This window comes from Protopterus annectens, chromosome 6.part1, assembly GCF_019279795.1.
Source record: "Protopterus annectens isolate FY-2018-M chromosome 6.part1, PAN1.0, whole genome shotgun sequence".
Lineage (NCBI taxonomy): Eukaryota > Metazoa > Chordata > Ceratodontiformes > Protopteridae > Protopterus > Protopterus annectens.
This window is the reverse complement of record NC_056738.1, coordinates 102,172,648-102,190,115: the sequence shown is the minus strand read 5'-3', so window position 1 is coordinate 102,190,115 and position 17,468 is coordinate 102,172,648. Positions and strand designations below refer to the sequence as shown.

The 17,468-nt window shown below is 39.1% G+C and overlaps 1 protein-coding gene across 3 annotated transcripts in view; it reads right to left on the bottom strand.

The window, feature by feature from the left end:
- METAP1D (methionyl aminopeptidase type 1D, mitochondrial) overlaps window positions 1-17,468 on the bottom strand; it is a 1,999,572-nt gene that overhangs the window by 462,749 nt on the left and 1,519,355 nt on the right. The gene's annotated exons all lie outside the window — the stretch shown is intronic.

The following is a 17,468-nucleotide window of genomic DNA, read 5'->3' as shown; positions in this document are numbered from 1 at the left end:
AATGTGTACTGCGTGTTCGGTGTTCTGGTATGGGCTTTGTAAGTGTTGTGATGGTTTCAGCTTCATGGTCTCGAAATGTTGAAATTTGAGATTTCAGCATTTTGAGATTATGAAGTGAAACCACATATATATATATATATATATATATATACTTTTATTCAATGAAAACTCATTTCACTGAATTTCAATTCACCCTCAAAAAATCGCTGAAAGTTCAAATCACATATGCACATACACATATACACAGATACCAAATGCTACTTGACTTATGTTTGTTTTAGATTCAACAATAAATGTTGACAGAGGAAACTACTGCCATATCACTTTGTGAGGCATAATCTCCTTTCTGATTCTAAAAGTCTGCTAAAGCAAATAAAATACACCATGTCTGATAGCAGAATCTTGGTGTACTAAATAAACAGAATGTGTGGATTAATCAAGAGATTACAAAGCATATTCCTGAAGAATAAGCATAACCAAAAACAGACTCAAAAATGGCACTCATTTTGAACAGTAGGTATAACTTTAACTCTACAGCTTTTATTACATTTATCATTATTTTCTATATGTCAGTACTATGCCACACATGTAGGAAAGCACTTAGCAGAACAGCTATTTTCTCTAGTTCTAGCCATATTGTTGCATCATCAACATTATTATATCACTGGTTATGACATCACTGTCTAAGTGCAAGTGAAAGACTCTCCTAGTAAGTGTGATGATACAGTCAGTGACATTACAGCTCTAATAATGAAAGCAGTGGTACAGCCTCAGGTCAATCATCAGCAGGGAGCAGTGCTGTTACAATCTTATCAACATAAAATATTCTTGATGAAAAAAGACTACAGAACTTACCATATCAGTCAGACTAGAGTCAGAACATCTGTCTTTCAATTCTTACTTATTATAGTCATACCCCATCACTCAGAGGAGTGACAGAGTTTCTTGAATCAACCACCAATCTGTAAAAGAAGTCAAAGCACTTCAATCTTAAATCTGGTCCTCTTAGTCTGTTATTCATGCCTCTTCGCTATTCCCTTTTCTTCATCCCTATGCCCCAACCTTTCATTTTATGAATCTGTGGAAACATTCTGCCCATTCTATTTATTCCATCTTCCAGGTTGTCACATTTAGGTTTGTGAACTCGTTCTCATATTCCAAATCCCATCCTTCTCACTTATTATTCTGTAATTCTTCTCTCATCCCTCTCTATCAGCCTGACATCCTTTTTCAAGTAAGACTACTATACCTACATACAGTGTCACATGCCAGGGCACAGTGAAACTAAAAATGACCTCTCATCTCTTAGTGCCATTGTCTGATATTATGTATAAAAGCAGTCTGTTTGCCACTACCACTACTGTACTGCAATACGTCAGATGATTAATTCAAACTCTGAGTGTTATGTTCAGGCCATTTTTCCGCTGTCTTCAGAGCCCTCAAGTCAAAGCAGTCTCTCCTTTGTTTCTTCTTTCCAGAAGATGTGGTTTTAATTTTCTTGATATTGAAACTCACATGTATACTCATTCTAAGACATTTTCAGTAACCCCCCCCCCCCAAACTGGAGTTGGCTCTACCACTTCATCTGTTAACTGCTGTGCACCTCCGTATCAACACAGAAAGAAATAGCCTTGCTATACTGCTTAAAGTGATGTGTGTTCTCGGGCATCGACTCCTGCAGAATCTCACTGATTGCCTGCCAAGCCACTTATCCTATGTTCTCTGCCTTGTAATAAGCTCTCGTCTAGTCCCACTAACTTCAGTATCTCATCAATTCCTCTTAGTTTCTCTGCCATTTTTCTGTGTTGTTAAAGGCCTGCCTTGCTAAAGTCCAGGAATGCTACGTCTACTCGACTGCCTTTGTTCACTTCAGCTATGATCCACTCATTGCAGTGGTCACTGGTTCAGGCTTTTCTGCCAAGATATGCCTTCCAAAAAAGCAGTATAGGCTAGGGTCCAACAGACCATCCTGAAATTCCACAAAACACTCCTGGAAAAGTAACGGACATTACATATTTTAGCATACAGTAACAGGACAAGAAAAGTAACCAAGGAAATAAGATGTAACACTTCTAAAATGGCAGAGAGATCTGCTAGTTTGGAAGAGTAAGAAATAAGAAGTAATAAATAACTAACCTTTAAAAATCAGTACTAATGTTGGGCAGAAGCCCACTTCTGCATATAAACCCTGAGCAAAGAATGATAGAACTGCACAGTGTAAAAACACCCCTCAAATGAAGAATATGACCACACTTCTGCAGCTAACATTCTGTCCAACACGTGACATATGTATGATATCTAATACAGATATGTACCTGTTGTACTGATGATAAAAACATTCCATTATTTTTTTGACAAAAGCATAGAAGTTTAATTCCTTTGTTTAATGTTTTTAAAAAGCAAGAATGATGGATGGAAATAAAAGTCAATTTACAGCAGTGCTCAATTTCATGTGCAGACAGAGGAAGAGTAATTGTAATTTACAGCAGCTGTCAAAGAAAACCTATTACAGATGACATTAAAATAAGTTAGTTTGCTTTAACTTAAATTGTTTAAGATCTGCATAAATTGCTGAAAACTACTATGTTTGGACAATGCTGCAATCTGCTAGGTGCTATTAATACCAGTAATACAAGGGTATGCTGTAGAATTATTTAACTGCATTCATTTGTGTGGTAGAATACAATTCTTCTTCCACAGGCTTGAGATACTGAATCACAACAAAAGCTTCCTGTTTAAGAAATAGTATGACCTGGTTATCATCTACATTTTGTATTCTGCTTAACACATCAGTGGACTACATCAGCATCCTAGACATGTTATCAGCCTGTCCTAACACTAATCACCTACCTTCCAACATAAGGAGACAGTAATTCCTGAAGTCATGGGGGAACGTGGGGTGTAGCCAAGTAGCACTACTCCTCAACCCCATGGGCAGTTAGACTGTATGACTCCTGCTCTGCTGGTGTCACACTGTCAATTGTGGGACCTTCCCCTTAGCTTTTTTCCTTTCATCCGGAAATGCAGACACCACAAAACTTTGATGTAAAGCATCACTCTCCCTCACTGGGAGGTTTCTCAGAATAAATGACTGTGATCAACTTGGAGATAGTATGGCAAAGGCCCACCACCCTCAGTCACATCATCCCTCACCTGGACTCAAACCTAGGCTCATGGTATATGACTAGACAACTTGCTGCTACAATTACAGGCTAACATTATAAATGGAAATGGACCTTTTCTCACCACGATCCATAACTGCAATTGCTAGGATGGACTAGCTTGACAAAAGTTGATCCAAATGTTGTCTTAGGTCTGTGATTAAAAATGACTAATTAGCAGTCTTCTACATTATGGAAAAAGAAATATTCATGCTTTTAAGAAGGGCACAATGTGAGACAGTAAAAATTATCACTGTGCCTTGTGAATACTGAGGTTCTGTAAACTATGGGACTGCGACTTAGTCCGTCATGCCCAGAACAGCTTTATTTAAAATGTGAAATGTACAAGTATCATGCTTTTGTTCACTTGTCATTTTAACATGCAGCATTCAGGATTAAAACATTTATCTTTTGTCAAGCTGCTTACCTCTGCAGCTTCTGTAACAATAACTGCTACTTTTGTTTGTGGACCTTCTTTGGTATAAAGGCAACATTAATGCAGTGACTGTGTAATGAAATGCATTTTTCTGAATAGAAAATTAGCAAATTTTCCAATTAAAGGCCTCACCATGATAATGCTGGCTGGAGTTCAGCTGCACGTTGCTGTGGCGTGTGGCGCTTTTTGTAGAGAGTTAAGACGTAAACAAAAAAGGGAATGGAGGTCAGCACCCAGCCGCCACTTGAATGTGAGATTTTTCTTTTTTGTTCCCCTTGATGTATACCAGGCCCTGTGTTATTAGTCTTAATGATGGAAAATTGTAGTGTTGATACAAATCTTTTTTCAAAGTAGTAGGCGGGAGCTCCATTTGTTAGTAAGTTTTTTTGTGACTAAAAGCCGTGGACAGTACATTTATGCTGCAGTAAAAGGCCTAGATGCTCTTTCCATAGCAGAGCTAATTATTCCTACTGTGACCTTACTGATCCTCGCTGTTCCCACTACATCTCATCTGCACGCCTGCGTCTCTGTGTGGATGGTGTCAGGGAATATGAAAAACCCTATAATGAAACCATTTTCATGATGGAGAAAGGCTACTGGACTTGCACTTGCTACAGAGGAGGCTCAATTATATGAGTAATTGTGATAATTTTCTCCATTCATTGCCTTCAATGGGGGAAAAAAGAATGAGAACCACAAAGGAAAATTACTTTATCAAGAAAGTGCAGAACAAAAATGGAATGAGAAACACTGAAAAACTAAGAAAAATAAAAAAAAAAAGATCTGGAGGAAGGTATAGCAAGATAGGGGGGATTGACAAAAATGTTAGAAAAGCCAATGTGCAGCTGTGTCATACAATTAAATTGAATTTTTTTTTTCTGCAACTGATGAATACGACTGCTGCAAATGTGCCTCAGTACTTAGCTATCATTTGTTGTTCCATGACAGGAAAAGGATAATTACCTCTCAGAGAGAGAATCAAAGGCTGACATGCCCTTTAGACACAGTCATGAATGCAGAGCTCGACAGAATGCTTGAATAAGAAGCCAATACTTTCTACCACCTCCCCCTTCTTTCCTACCATAGAACAAATTGTATTAGAATGCAAGAACACCACAAGAGAATGCAATGATCCCTAGGTGTTCAAAATATGAGGTGCCTCTATCAACTTGTCCCATTTGCAAAAGTAAAACTGCATTTGGAATTCACTTCTATTATATTCATGGACAGTAAGATAGTGAGATATGCATTAAATTCCTTCTTCCCAGTAGGGGTCTGATTCAACATTTCCTATGAAAGTACAGAAAGAGACACTATCTTTTTTCTCCAGACTAGTTAGCCTGTAATTTAAAACTGTCAAAAACACAATTTTGTACACAGTCTTCAATAAAAGCTCCTTAGAAGCAGTCCACATAGGTTTTCTAAAAGTTCTGTTTCAATTCCGCCTTACACTTTTAAGGGAATATAAATGCACACGCTACTAAATTCCTCTGTTCTCCCTTGTTTAATTAAACATTTAGCAGGAATTCTTGTCTACAACCATAGAAACTGTTCAGCGTACATTGACCAGATGTTTTTTCTTTTTTTTTTCCTTTTTTCCTGGCATCTGTACAGTAACTTTCATGGCTAATGAATGTTTAATGAATGTTACTTAATACATCCCACACTCATCATAATACAGTTCTTGGATGTTGTGTGTTTTGCATGCTTTATAGCTACTTTTATTCCATTTATCACATGCAAAACTTAATACAATCTTCTTGTCAATGCACATTACTAAAATGTGACAAATAAGGTGCCTTGCTGAGGTTAAAATAAGTACTAAGTTACAAGTTTTCTCCCATCTACTGTGGATTTGTGTAATGGCCTACAAAGTCCAGCACTGTCCATGAAAGTACTTTAGGAAGAATATCGGGAAGGACAAGGTAAAAAACTGTTTTTCTATGTACACACAAACACACGCGCACACATGCATACATATTTAAGCAAATGCTCATACTTTGAATTTTCTCTGCTGTGTTCTGGAAAAACAGCACATTTCCTAGCACAAGAAAGAACATACAAAAAATATTTATTCTTCTCTTTTAGGCAAAATATGCACACTAAATTTCCTCATCGTGTTTTGGCAAAAAATGTTAAAAAGAAAGAGAGAAAGAAAATGAAAATGTGCTGCAGCAAGATAGCCCTGCCCATTCAAGTAACATACACTTTGCGCTTATACAACCAAAAGCCAGTATTCAAACACATGCTTGCAGCGAAGATGTGCACTTAAGATTTTACTGTGTCTCCTCACAACCATCAAGAAACCTACATTTCTAGTGCTCCAAATACAGTCATTGTGAAAAAAGTCCTTTCTGATATGTTTAGCAATGAAACAGAATCCAGAAAACTGAAATTAAGTTCCAAAGACCAGACATTCCAGCAGAGTTCACAGAGAAACATGAAATATATAAAAACAATACAAGCACATGTATATATATATATATATATATATATATATATATATATATATATATATAAAATACTAAGTCATTGTGTCTACTGTATTTTACTGTGCTCTATCTAACCTGTGAAGTATTATCTAGTTTGCTGTATTTCTGTACACCTCTGTTATTCTTGCTGCTTCTCCTAGTGCAAGTGTCAGGTTCTTAGGTTTGGAACTTGCTAACTATTGACCTTCGAAAAGCTTGACTGTTGTTAGAAGACATTTAGAATTACACGTGCATTCACCTAGATGTTTTTTGAAGACAGTCAAAGTATTTCACTGCTTAATTATCATGGGTAGCTTATTTCAAGGGCACATAAGCCTTTGGGTGATGCATCCGACCTTCCTCTTGATGTTATGAATACTGATTTCCATCGTTATGTGTAGAGATATTTGCATCCCCAGAATTTGCACTGCAGGCACAGGTTCTGGAAAAGAAGCGAGTTTCATGAGGCCTTGAAGACAAGGCAGATACTTACCCGTAAATAATTTTAATACAAAGACAACAATGACAGTTTTCTAAGCCTACCCAAGTATCCCAACTAAGCCCTGTAATTTTCTTAACTAAGAACTTTCACACATTGCAGAAATGTACAGAAGGCTGTCCTGTGTTCCATAATAGAGTGAATTAGAGCACTGTACAGTGGGAAGATCTTTCTCTGTCACAACTGGTGCCTTTCAGTATAAACATGCAAACTAGAATGCTTTGCTCTCAAAAGATGATGTTTTGTTAAAATATTAGGCCTTCATCCACCACTGCTTTTAAGTCACTAATGATGTGTTCTATTTTCAGTGCTTGCTCTTGAATGTTAAAATGAAATGGCACTTTGTTTCTCAAAGGAAAAACAAATGCAGCATTTAATATTCAATGCCAGGTTATTGTCAGTACACCAGAACTGAATGTTTTCTAATCCCTTCTGCAAAACTGCAGCATCTGTATTTGACAGGACAATGTATCAAGCTTGCAATCATCTGCATACTTTATCCATGTTTTTTTACCCACCTGAGCTTCATAAATGAAGATTGTGAAGATTAAAAGAGCAGGCAATGATCTGTGTGGATCACCACTGCTTGCTTTAACTGGTTTAGAAGGTAGATTTCTTGCCCTTATCCACTGTGTTCAGCCATTTACTCAGTCCTTAATCCACTGGGAGATGTCGCCACTTGCACTGATTTTAATTAACCTATTTATAATCCCTCTGTGTGGAACTGTGTCAAATACTTTGGCCACATCACAGCAGGGGGGGGGGTATAAAGACAGCCGCTTTGTCCATGACTATAGTGACATCCTCAAAGAATGTGTTACGAATCACTAAACAAGACCTGGACTTGATAAGGACATACTGCTCCATATCAAACAGGAGTAGATAACCAGTGTCTCTTTGAATCAAATCAACAGCAATAGTCTGAATGATCCTTTAGAAAATACTTATTATAATAATGGGCCCACAGTCATCAAGGTCAGAATTGGACCTTCCTTTATGAATCAGGGTAAATGCTACCAGATGCCAAAGCTCTATGGCATATCCTGTTTTGAGGAGGTTCTTCAGTTGTACATAGAAAGGTCACATTATGTTGGGCTGAGTGTTCCTGGGCCCATGGAAATATTATTTTGGATTTTATTTAATGCAGACTGTACAAAATCCAAGAAGATTTAGAGATGTAGCCTTTTGTGAGGTTTAATAGAATGTTGGACATATCTAGAGTTTATAAAATTATGCAGTATTCTTGATTCTTGTCCATGATTCACCTAATGTGATAATAAAAAATTTCTAGGTCCACTGTATAACACCAGACTATTTACTGTTGAATGTGTACTTCACCAGTGCAGCATGAATGAATCAGCAATCAGCAATATATGGGCAAGGCCTTCCATATCCTGTATATGAGGGGGACTTTACCTCCACATCACTTTACTTAAATATTCTAACTCTGAGGATGTATACCCTCAGAGAAAAGACCAGACTGTCACCCCCACCCCCAAAAAATGTATTAGTACAATAGTACCAAATCTGATATTCTTTCAGTGCTGTCAGTCCATTTTGGTAAACTGATGATTCAGTAATATATGATTTCTCTGATCATCAGGCACCTGATATTTTGCTATTTCCTTCAATTCTAGATGCTAACTTGAGTTTACAGTTAATGTCTTTAAGGTTTTACTTAGTCACTCCTGCTATCTCAGTTAATCTATTTTTGTATTCTATCTGCTACATATAATTAATTTTTTAGTTCCACCAAAATTGCTTATCATTGAATTTTCCACCAGATTTATTTCAAGTAGGGGCATATTTAGAGATGTATTTGTTAAACACCTTACAGAAATTATTTATCCCTTACTAATCTGATGTGTGAGCACTGGCAATTGCAATCTAGTCAGCAGAAGCAAAGGATCCCTGACTGCCACATAGTTACTGTTTGAGAAGACAGAACGCTGCTATAGTTTTAACATAGTCTCTGTTTTAAAAAAGAATTTCATGGTGTTACGATCTGATAGACAAGATGATGGCTAGCAGGGAACATAACAGCCCATGCTAGTTAATATGGCATCAAGGTAGATGGCATCAAGAGGTAGGGCCCACCAGATGTTAAGCAAGAAAGGGAGTCCACACATCACCTGCCAGAAACCAAATCGCACCCTCAAGGCATTAGAATTTTGTCCCTATATTTAGGTTGCATAGTAGCTGAACATAAAATTTCATGCAATCCCAAGCTATTACTCCTTTCTAAGATAAATGATGTTGAAAATGGATCTAGGAACCCCAAAACAGCAAGCATGTATACAAAACCACTAGTAAATCCAACAAGTAATGCATGTATGATTGGCACAAGAAGAGACAAATGGGAATCAGATCATGATTGTTTAACCCAAAACTTTTTAACAAAAAATCTATTCCGTTGAAAACTTTTGAATTAAACAATCAATATCTAATTCCCTCTTGTTGCTTCTTGTGCCAACCATGTGTGTTTTACTTGTTGGATTAAAATGGATCTAGGATGATATATCAAGGCTAAAGAGTATGACTGCAGTTTTCTTCAAAGGAAACTGTATTTGAACTTACTAGTAAAAGTGTTTTTTATGAGTTAAAACCTCCCATAGCTCTCAAGTACAGGAATCACTGTGCCTGATAATGTTAATTAATAAAGATGGCATAAACCATAATATTATCTTCACTTTTTTAGCTGTTCTGTATTTAAAACATGAACACTGAAATTCAAAAAGAATCATATTTTATTTAGTTTCTCAATACCGACACTGCTTGACTGGTGGTGTAGAGTTCATTTCATTTAGTTTTTTCTTTTTCAAACAATTCATACCAGTCTACTTGGTATGTGGTCACAGATCTATATCATATGAATGACCAGTACAGTGACAAATACAAAAAGTCCAAAAAAATTTGTGACAAAGCAAACAGTTTTTCAAATACTAGAACGGCAGTAAGAGCCAACTGCATTGTCTTAACCATTGCTTTGTACCTTGCAGTCTGAAAATAACCCATTTTGGTGTAGCAATGAGCTCCACTTGAAAGGAGAACTATATTCACCCTATGCATATGCCTGTTAAACATTTCTGAGACGAGCTCCAAAAGAGGCAGAAATTGCCACTTCCCCTATGGACTTACACAGCCAACTGCTAGCTACAAGGCAGCAATGTATAAAATAACATCCACGCTCTCTAGTTTTAATAAAATGATCAGGGATCATGCAGCAGTGGTCTAATTAAAAGTAACTAAATCAGGCACCGAAATCCCAGCCAGCACTTTCTGTGCATTAGCTGGAATGCTACTCTGGTAACATTTGCTAGCACGTCCATTTGAACACACTAGTATGTACATCCACACACTTAGCTCTCCTCTTCTCTTTATTTATGCTACAATACACACTCCACCAATTTACTCTTTGTAGTTACGGGGATAGCAGTAAAGCACGAAGTGGAATACAGTTGGGAATCAGCAGCAATAATCTGCATTTCAGAAGAAAATAGGTAGAGTGGTTTGATGGGTAACGGCAAGAAATGGGCTTTCTCCTTTGTGCCGCATATACCACAAAGAGAAGTGTGATTGAGAAATGTCTTCTGCTTTTATTATGAACAGCATTTAACAAATACCAAAACTTTGTTTAGTAATATTTTGTGTGAGTGAAAGAAAATATAAAAAGGTGAGGAAGAAATAAAAACACAAAAAAAGTTTTAGACACTGTTAAATGTGCTATCAAAATGTATTAAATTTCTTAAGTGAATGTGTTTAATGCAGGCTAGCTACGGATAGTGTATACCTCAGTGATGTGCTTCTCAGCAAATCACTACTATGTGACTACACTTCATTGTACTGGCTCAAAGCTATGTTGTTCTTTTACATGGTGGCAAGCCCCCACGACAACAAAACCAGCTCAGAAATAGTGCGGTCATGGGTTACATATATACAACTGCAGGTTACAGCTCACTTGATATAATAGGTTTATAGAACTGAAAATGTTACACTATTAAACAAACTAATAACTTGATAATCGTCATTGCTTCAGAATACTTTTACATGTTTTTTTAGTGACCAGGTTAGTCCCACTAGGTTAGAAGCCTCTTTTCAGGGGAGACCCAAGCTGGTATTTATACTACTAGGGGAAATTTGGCCAGAGCATTGGAAAACTTCACCTACTCTTTTTCACAGGTGATGTGGGATATTTTATATCCACCTGAGCTACCACAAACTCAAACAGATGGGAGCTTGGTTTAGTATCTCAACTGAAGGACAATACACTCAGAATACAGCACCCCTTTATGGTGCACTGCAGTATCAGCAATCAATGTACTTGGTGTGGGAATAGAACCCACAGCCTTTTGCGCCAAAGATGAGAGTGTTATTTGTTGCATCACTGAATGGAGGGGCCATCAGCTAGGTAAACATGGAGGTAATTTGTGCCCTAACCTGCATCTACAGATGCAGGCCATGAGGACATTTCTAGTGTCCCTAACTGTGCCCCTTGATGGCTGACTTGGGTTCTCACATCACTGACTGGGACTATTATACCCTCCCTATGCATATTCATATTTCCATACACATACTATTAAGGGCTACCATCACTGGTGTGGTAGTACCAAGCCCTTACACCCCAGCCTTGAGCCTTTATTTGCTTGCAATACTCTAATTGTTGATGATGGAATGACAAGCCTGAACTAACCCCCCCCCCCCCCAGGATGAATGAGCTGGCACTAGCCACTCACTCCCGCCCTCCCCTACCCAGCTCTTCCATCGTCTGAGCCTGCTAAACAAACATGGGTCATCTGAGTCATAGTCATGGTCGTGGTTTTATTCCTCTACATCAGTGATGACGAACCTATGACAAGCGTGTCAAAGGTGACACAACACGACATTTTGGGTGACACTCCAGCGTTCACCAACACCCGAGTTACCAAAGAAACTGATTTTGCATTTGTTGCTTGTGTGAAGTGCTTTGACTTATTTTGTGCCAGGAGCCAGTTCAACAACACTGCTGCAGTGATAAGGAAGTTATCAACCTCAAAGACTATTTTGGTATACTGTCTCAACAGAGACTGCAAAGTGCAATGCTGACATTGTTTTCTCTTCATGGTTACACTTCTGCAAAGGGCAAGTAGTCTGCATTTCTAAGAGTGTGCTCTTTTACATTCCTCTCAAATGTCCCTCTTAATACCCCCTAAAACTGGAAACTTTTTACACTTAATAATGACAATAATTAGATTTATAGACAATTTTACTTCAGAAAATGTATATTAATTCACATTCAATTTTTTCTGTCAGTGTCACAAATTAATAGTACTAGTAGTTTTAAACTGTCCATGTCCCTTATTTCTAGATTTGTCCCTGATTCTGATAAGATTTATCCCTGATGTATTGAGAGTCAGAGTCATGCTATTTTATTTATTTTTATTTATTTTATTTATTTTTTGTTTGTTTGGGGGGGGTGACATGCAAGCAGAGTCAAGTTAGGCATTTTTATGAATTTTTGACATGCTGAACCCAAAAGGCTCACCATCACTGTTCTACATCATGAAGGTGGGCTACTGTTATTTAACTGTGATACATGCTTTCTGACATACATGGGGCATTAAATTTAGAAGCAGACAATTGTGTAGACCTCACTAACTTTGAGATGTGATTTCCCAAACAAACATGAAAACAACACATACCCTTAATAAAATACTCATTGTGACTCCATGCCTTAAAACAGAGATAAAATGAAAACTGAGGAAGTTTCAGAGAAAAAGAAACCATACATGTGCAACTACAGCTGGCAGATACAGAAAAATGAATATGAGACTATTTCCAGTGCAGTTCCACATTATGTAATATTTCTCTGTAGAAATATATACTGCATATTTTTCATATATATGTAGAAAAAAGTTTTTTTAACAACTCATTTGTTCCTGTTAACAAATTAAAGGTATTTAAAATACATTTCCATTTATATGACATACATTTCCATTTTTCTCGGTGATAATAGCATTCATCATTCCTTGAAGGTGATGAACAAATATGCATAAAATAGCATAATTCTATACTTCCCAATGCATCCTACTAACCATCTGACTATATTTTGGATGTCTGTAACTGTTGGTCTCTGCTTTGTTGCCTGGAAAGTGGATAAAACTCAATAATAAATAAATAAATAAATATGGAAAGAAATCATACAACAATCGTATACATCTTTCTTATTCTCACTCTAACAATCTTCTTATCTGGGGTAAATGTTGAATATATCACTTAACTGATGAAGTATCTTTATAACCCACCCAACTGTGAAGTTTACAATTGTCTTTATAGGCTCTTAAACTTAAAAGTCAAATTAAATTGTTTTATAATTAGGTTCTGTAATTTATTTTTCATTATTACTTTTATATATCCTTTACTTATAAAGTGATACTTTCTAATCTCTCTTCCAAAAACCTTCCATTAGCAAACAGTTATCCTTGCCCTTTACATTACCTACTGACAACTGCTGTGCCGAAATTACCAATAGCTCCTTCAGTCATTCCTGCACTTAAATCTTTTTCCATCTAAATTTCCTCTTTATCCAATATAAACCAGTGCCCAATGTATTACATTTTTCTTAATTTATCTATTCACAGCTCAGTCTAGCTAGCAATACAATAATTAATACACCACATCTACTTAATTATATCATAATGTCTTGAGCACTCAGACATAACCTATTTTGCATTCTGTACCACTCTATAGCATTCATCTTCTTTGATTGAAAATGTCACATTGGCCACTCATCAGAATAACCAAAAAGGAAGTCCTAACATCTCTGTCTAATCACATGCATTTCTAAATACCACTAACATCCTTACTTCTTTCAGTCATTTAACTACAACAGGCATAACTTGTACACTCATTTCACAATACTCTTCAATCTCCTTCCTGATACAATCTAACATTTTCCTGATAAACTCAGACTTGATCTGTTTTACATTCAATGCCAGTCTCTATTAAAGCAGTGCTTCAGCCTAAACGTTACATTGGCCACCCATCAGAATAGCCAACAGGGAATGAAGAGAACCTAATCATTTCTTTAATCATATGTATTTCTCAAACACATTCAAGGTTCCTGACTTTCCGGTCAACAAAGCAGAATTAGCACAACTGCTATCCTTTCACCATAAACAGCAATCACTTAACTGATCAGAATCAAGCACCATACACCATGGTATGCCCAACAGGACTGAGCAATTCCAACTGCAAATCCTTAATAATGCAAACATAAAGGAATGCACTCTATTATCAGGACACAACAAATCTATTAACTTTCTACATCTCATGTGTCCCATAATACTTCACTAATAAGGATCTACAAACTATCTACCATCCTGGATTTATCCTACATATTTATTGTGCTGGAGTCGTGTCATTGTCCAATTTTTCATACTTGAACTTGTATACTAATAAATTTAATTAGTTCTCTATAAAAAAAATGAACATTTGTGTTACATGGCAATTTTTTTATTACTAATGCTTCATCAACCTATATACATAGCGTTATTTGCCTGCCCTTAAGCCAGTGAAGAAAGTACAGTTGTGTACACTTACCATAAATGTAGATGTTCGAGTGTATTCACTGTTGTAGTCATCACATTTGGGTTATCCCTGCCAGGGAAGCCCTCGGCTGGCCCAAATACCAGTGGCTTAGTATTTCTGCGTCATTTCCTGTCGCTTCAGGACTGACGTCAGGTCATCAGTAGTATAAAGTAAGGCAGCCGATGCTATTACATCAGTTTTTCTTGCCCTAACCTGTCAGGAGCCCCCAAGTGGGAGCCTGGTTCTGGTGGAAGAACCCCATCAGTAGAAAGTAAATACCAATATGTCACTTGTAAGGAAAGAGAAGGAAGAAGAGGGGAATGGAGGAAGGGAGACCAGGACTGCAACAGTGAATACACTTGAACATCTACATTTATGGTAAGTGTACACAATTGTAGTATGTTCTTCATGTTTCACTGTTGCAGTCATCACATTTGGGTTGATTCCCAAAGCTGTGAAAATGGATGGAGGCAGTCAAGGAAACTAGGGGCTGGCTAGGATGCCCTGCAAGACTGCAGAGGCAAACCCTGCCCTGGATTTGGAGAATATAGGCAGGTGGTAATGTCTGGTAAAGGTGTGAACAGATGTCCAGGTGGCAGCCTCCAGGATGTCCCTGGTGGGGACTCCTCTGAAGAAAGCTGCAGAGGTGGAGGCTGCTCTGTTGGAGTAAGTCCTGACCCCCTTGGGGGGAGGCTTTCGGTGTTGTTTGTAGCAGAAATGGATGTAGTGTGCTATCCACTAGGAAATGGTTTGTTTGGAGATGGCTTTGCCCTCTGCCCCTGCAGAAAAACTAACCAGCAATTGATCAGACTTTCTGAAGGATTTAGTCCTGGCTAGATAGAATCTGAGCTGTATGTGCCCATCTACAGAGTGCAGGATCCTTTCCCCCTTGTTCTGTGGGTTAGGAAAAAAGGTGGGCAAATGAATGGATTGGTTGAGAGCCACAATGGACACCACCTTGGGCATGAAGTATGGGCTAGTCCTGAGGGATACCCTGTCAGCGTGGAAGATGATGAAGGGTTCCACAGCCATGGGTACTTGCGGCTCGGAGACCCTTCTGTCTGAAGTGATGGCCAGAAGGAAAGCTGTCTTCCAGGAGAGACATTTTAGCTCTGCTGAAGAGGCTGGTTTGAAGGGGGTGGGGTGAGCTTTTCCAACACAAAGTTAAGGTCCCAAGCTGGGGTTGGTGCTCTTCTGGGTGGCCTCAAGTTGCTAGACCCTCTTAGGAACTGTTTGATCAAAGTGTCTGAAAAAAGGGGTTGCTCAGTGGGAAAATGAGCAGAGACAGCAGAGGCATGAATTTTAATAGAGGAAAAAGATAGGCCACTGTGTAGCAGGTCAGCTAAGTAATCCAGGATGAGAGGGAGGGAGGGCTGTGCCGTATTGGCTCCCTTAGACTGAATCCAGGTGCAGAACCTTTTCCATTTGTCAGCATAAGACTTTCTAGTGCTAGGGTGTCTGGCCTCACGTATGACATCTAGAACCTGTTTACTGAGGTTGGCAGATTGATTTGGTGTTAGGGAATATGCCAAGCAGCCAAACTGAGTGTCTGCAATTGGGGATGCATGAATGCCCCTTCCCTCTGGGTCAGGAGGTCTGGAATCTGATAAAGATGCCATGGTGGCAGTGGGGACAGGTTGCACAGCAAGGAATACCAGTGCTGGTGAGGCCAGTCTGGAGATATAAGAATTGTCCTTGGTTTTTCCTCCTTTATTTTGAGCAGTACCATGGGGATGAGAGGTAGTGGAGGAAAGGCATAGACCAATAGAGTGACCCAGGGGAAGGACAAGGCATCCACTTTCCAAGTCATGCAGTGATGCTCCCTGGTGCAGAACTTGCTGAGCTGATGGTTGCTGTGGGAGGCAAAGAGATCGACCTTCGGGGTGCCCCATTTCTGAGTTATTAGGGTGAAGGTTTTTCTGTTGAGTTGCCACTCATGTGGGTCCAGAAGATTTCTGCTTACGTGGTCTTCCAGAGAGTTGAGAGAACCTGGTAGGAATTATGCTAACAGGTGGAGTTGCATGGCAGAGGCTGTGTGCCAAAGGGTCATGGCCAGCCTGCATAGAGGGTGGGAGTGAGTCCCTCCCTGCTTGTTGACATACCACATCACAGTGGTGTTGTCTGTTTTGATCAGGAGGGCCCCTGGGGAGAGAAGGGGCTTGAAAGCTATCAAGGCGTGCTGGACAGCTATCATCTCTTTTTGGCTGATGTGCAGATGGACTTGCTGTGGATTCCATTGGCCCTGTAAGCAGCTGCCGTCCAGGTGTGCACCCCAGACATAGTCTGATGTGCCTGTGTTAAGGGTCTGATTGGCGGGGGGTGGGGTGGTGAGAAAGGTAGTCCCTTGTTGTGGGAGCATGCTGTTGCCCACCAAAGAAAATCTTTTCTGAGGCAAGGTATTATAAGTATAAGAGTCTCCAGGTTTTGAGAATGTTGACACCAAAGGCTTTTAAGGTACCACTGAAGTTTTCTCATATGCAGTCTGGCATATGATATGAGTAGAATGCAAGATGCCATGAACCCCAGAGTTTGCAGGATTTTCCTTGCAGATAGCTGGAGTCTGGTGGCTAGTTGAGAGAAGTAGGCTGTCAGGAAAGTTTGCTTTTCTGGTGTAAGGAATGCCATCTGGGAAGCTGTACCCAGGCTTGCTCCCAGGAATATAATCCTTTGGGTGGGTACCTGTTTGGATTTATTTTTGTTGATTTTGTACCCTAGCGAGGTTAGTAGGGACTTTACAAAGGCCAGGTGCTTGATAAGCTTTTCCTGGCTGTCTGCCTGAATTAGGCAGTCGTCTAAGTATGGGTAAATGTGGATATTCTTTTGTATGCAAAAAGCAATGGCCGGAGCCAGACATTTTGGGAAAACTCTGGGAGCACTAGATAAGCCAAAGGGAAGCACAGAGAAGTGAAAGTGCTGAGATCTTGCCCTGAAATGGAGATATTTCCTGCATGATTCCCTGATAGGAATGTGGAGGTAGGCCTCTTTTAGGTCTAGGGTGGCTAGCCAAGCATCCTTAGGCAGCATGGGTAGCAACTGCTGGAGGGTGAGCATTTTGAATTTTGGGATCACCAGGAAGGTGTTTAGAATGGATAGATAGAGGATGGGGTGCCAGGTGCCCTCTTTTCTGGGTACCAGAAAAAGCCTGGAGTAGAAACCTTGGCCTTTCTTTTCTGCAGGAATGTGCTCTACTCTGCCTCATACAGAGAAGGGAAAGGACTTGCTTTTGCACCTCTGCCCACTGGTTTGGAGGTAGATCTGGAACCCTTTTGGAGTTGGAAGGGTGTGGAAAGAAACTTTGTGTCCCTGGGGCACTATGATGAGAACCCAATGGTCAT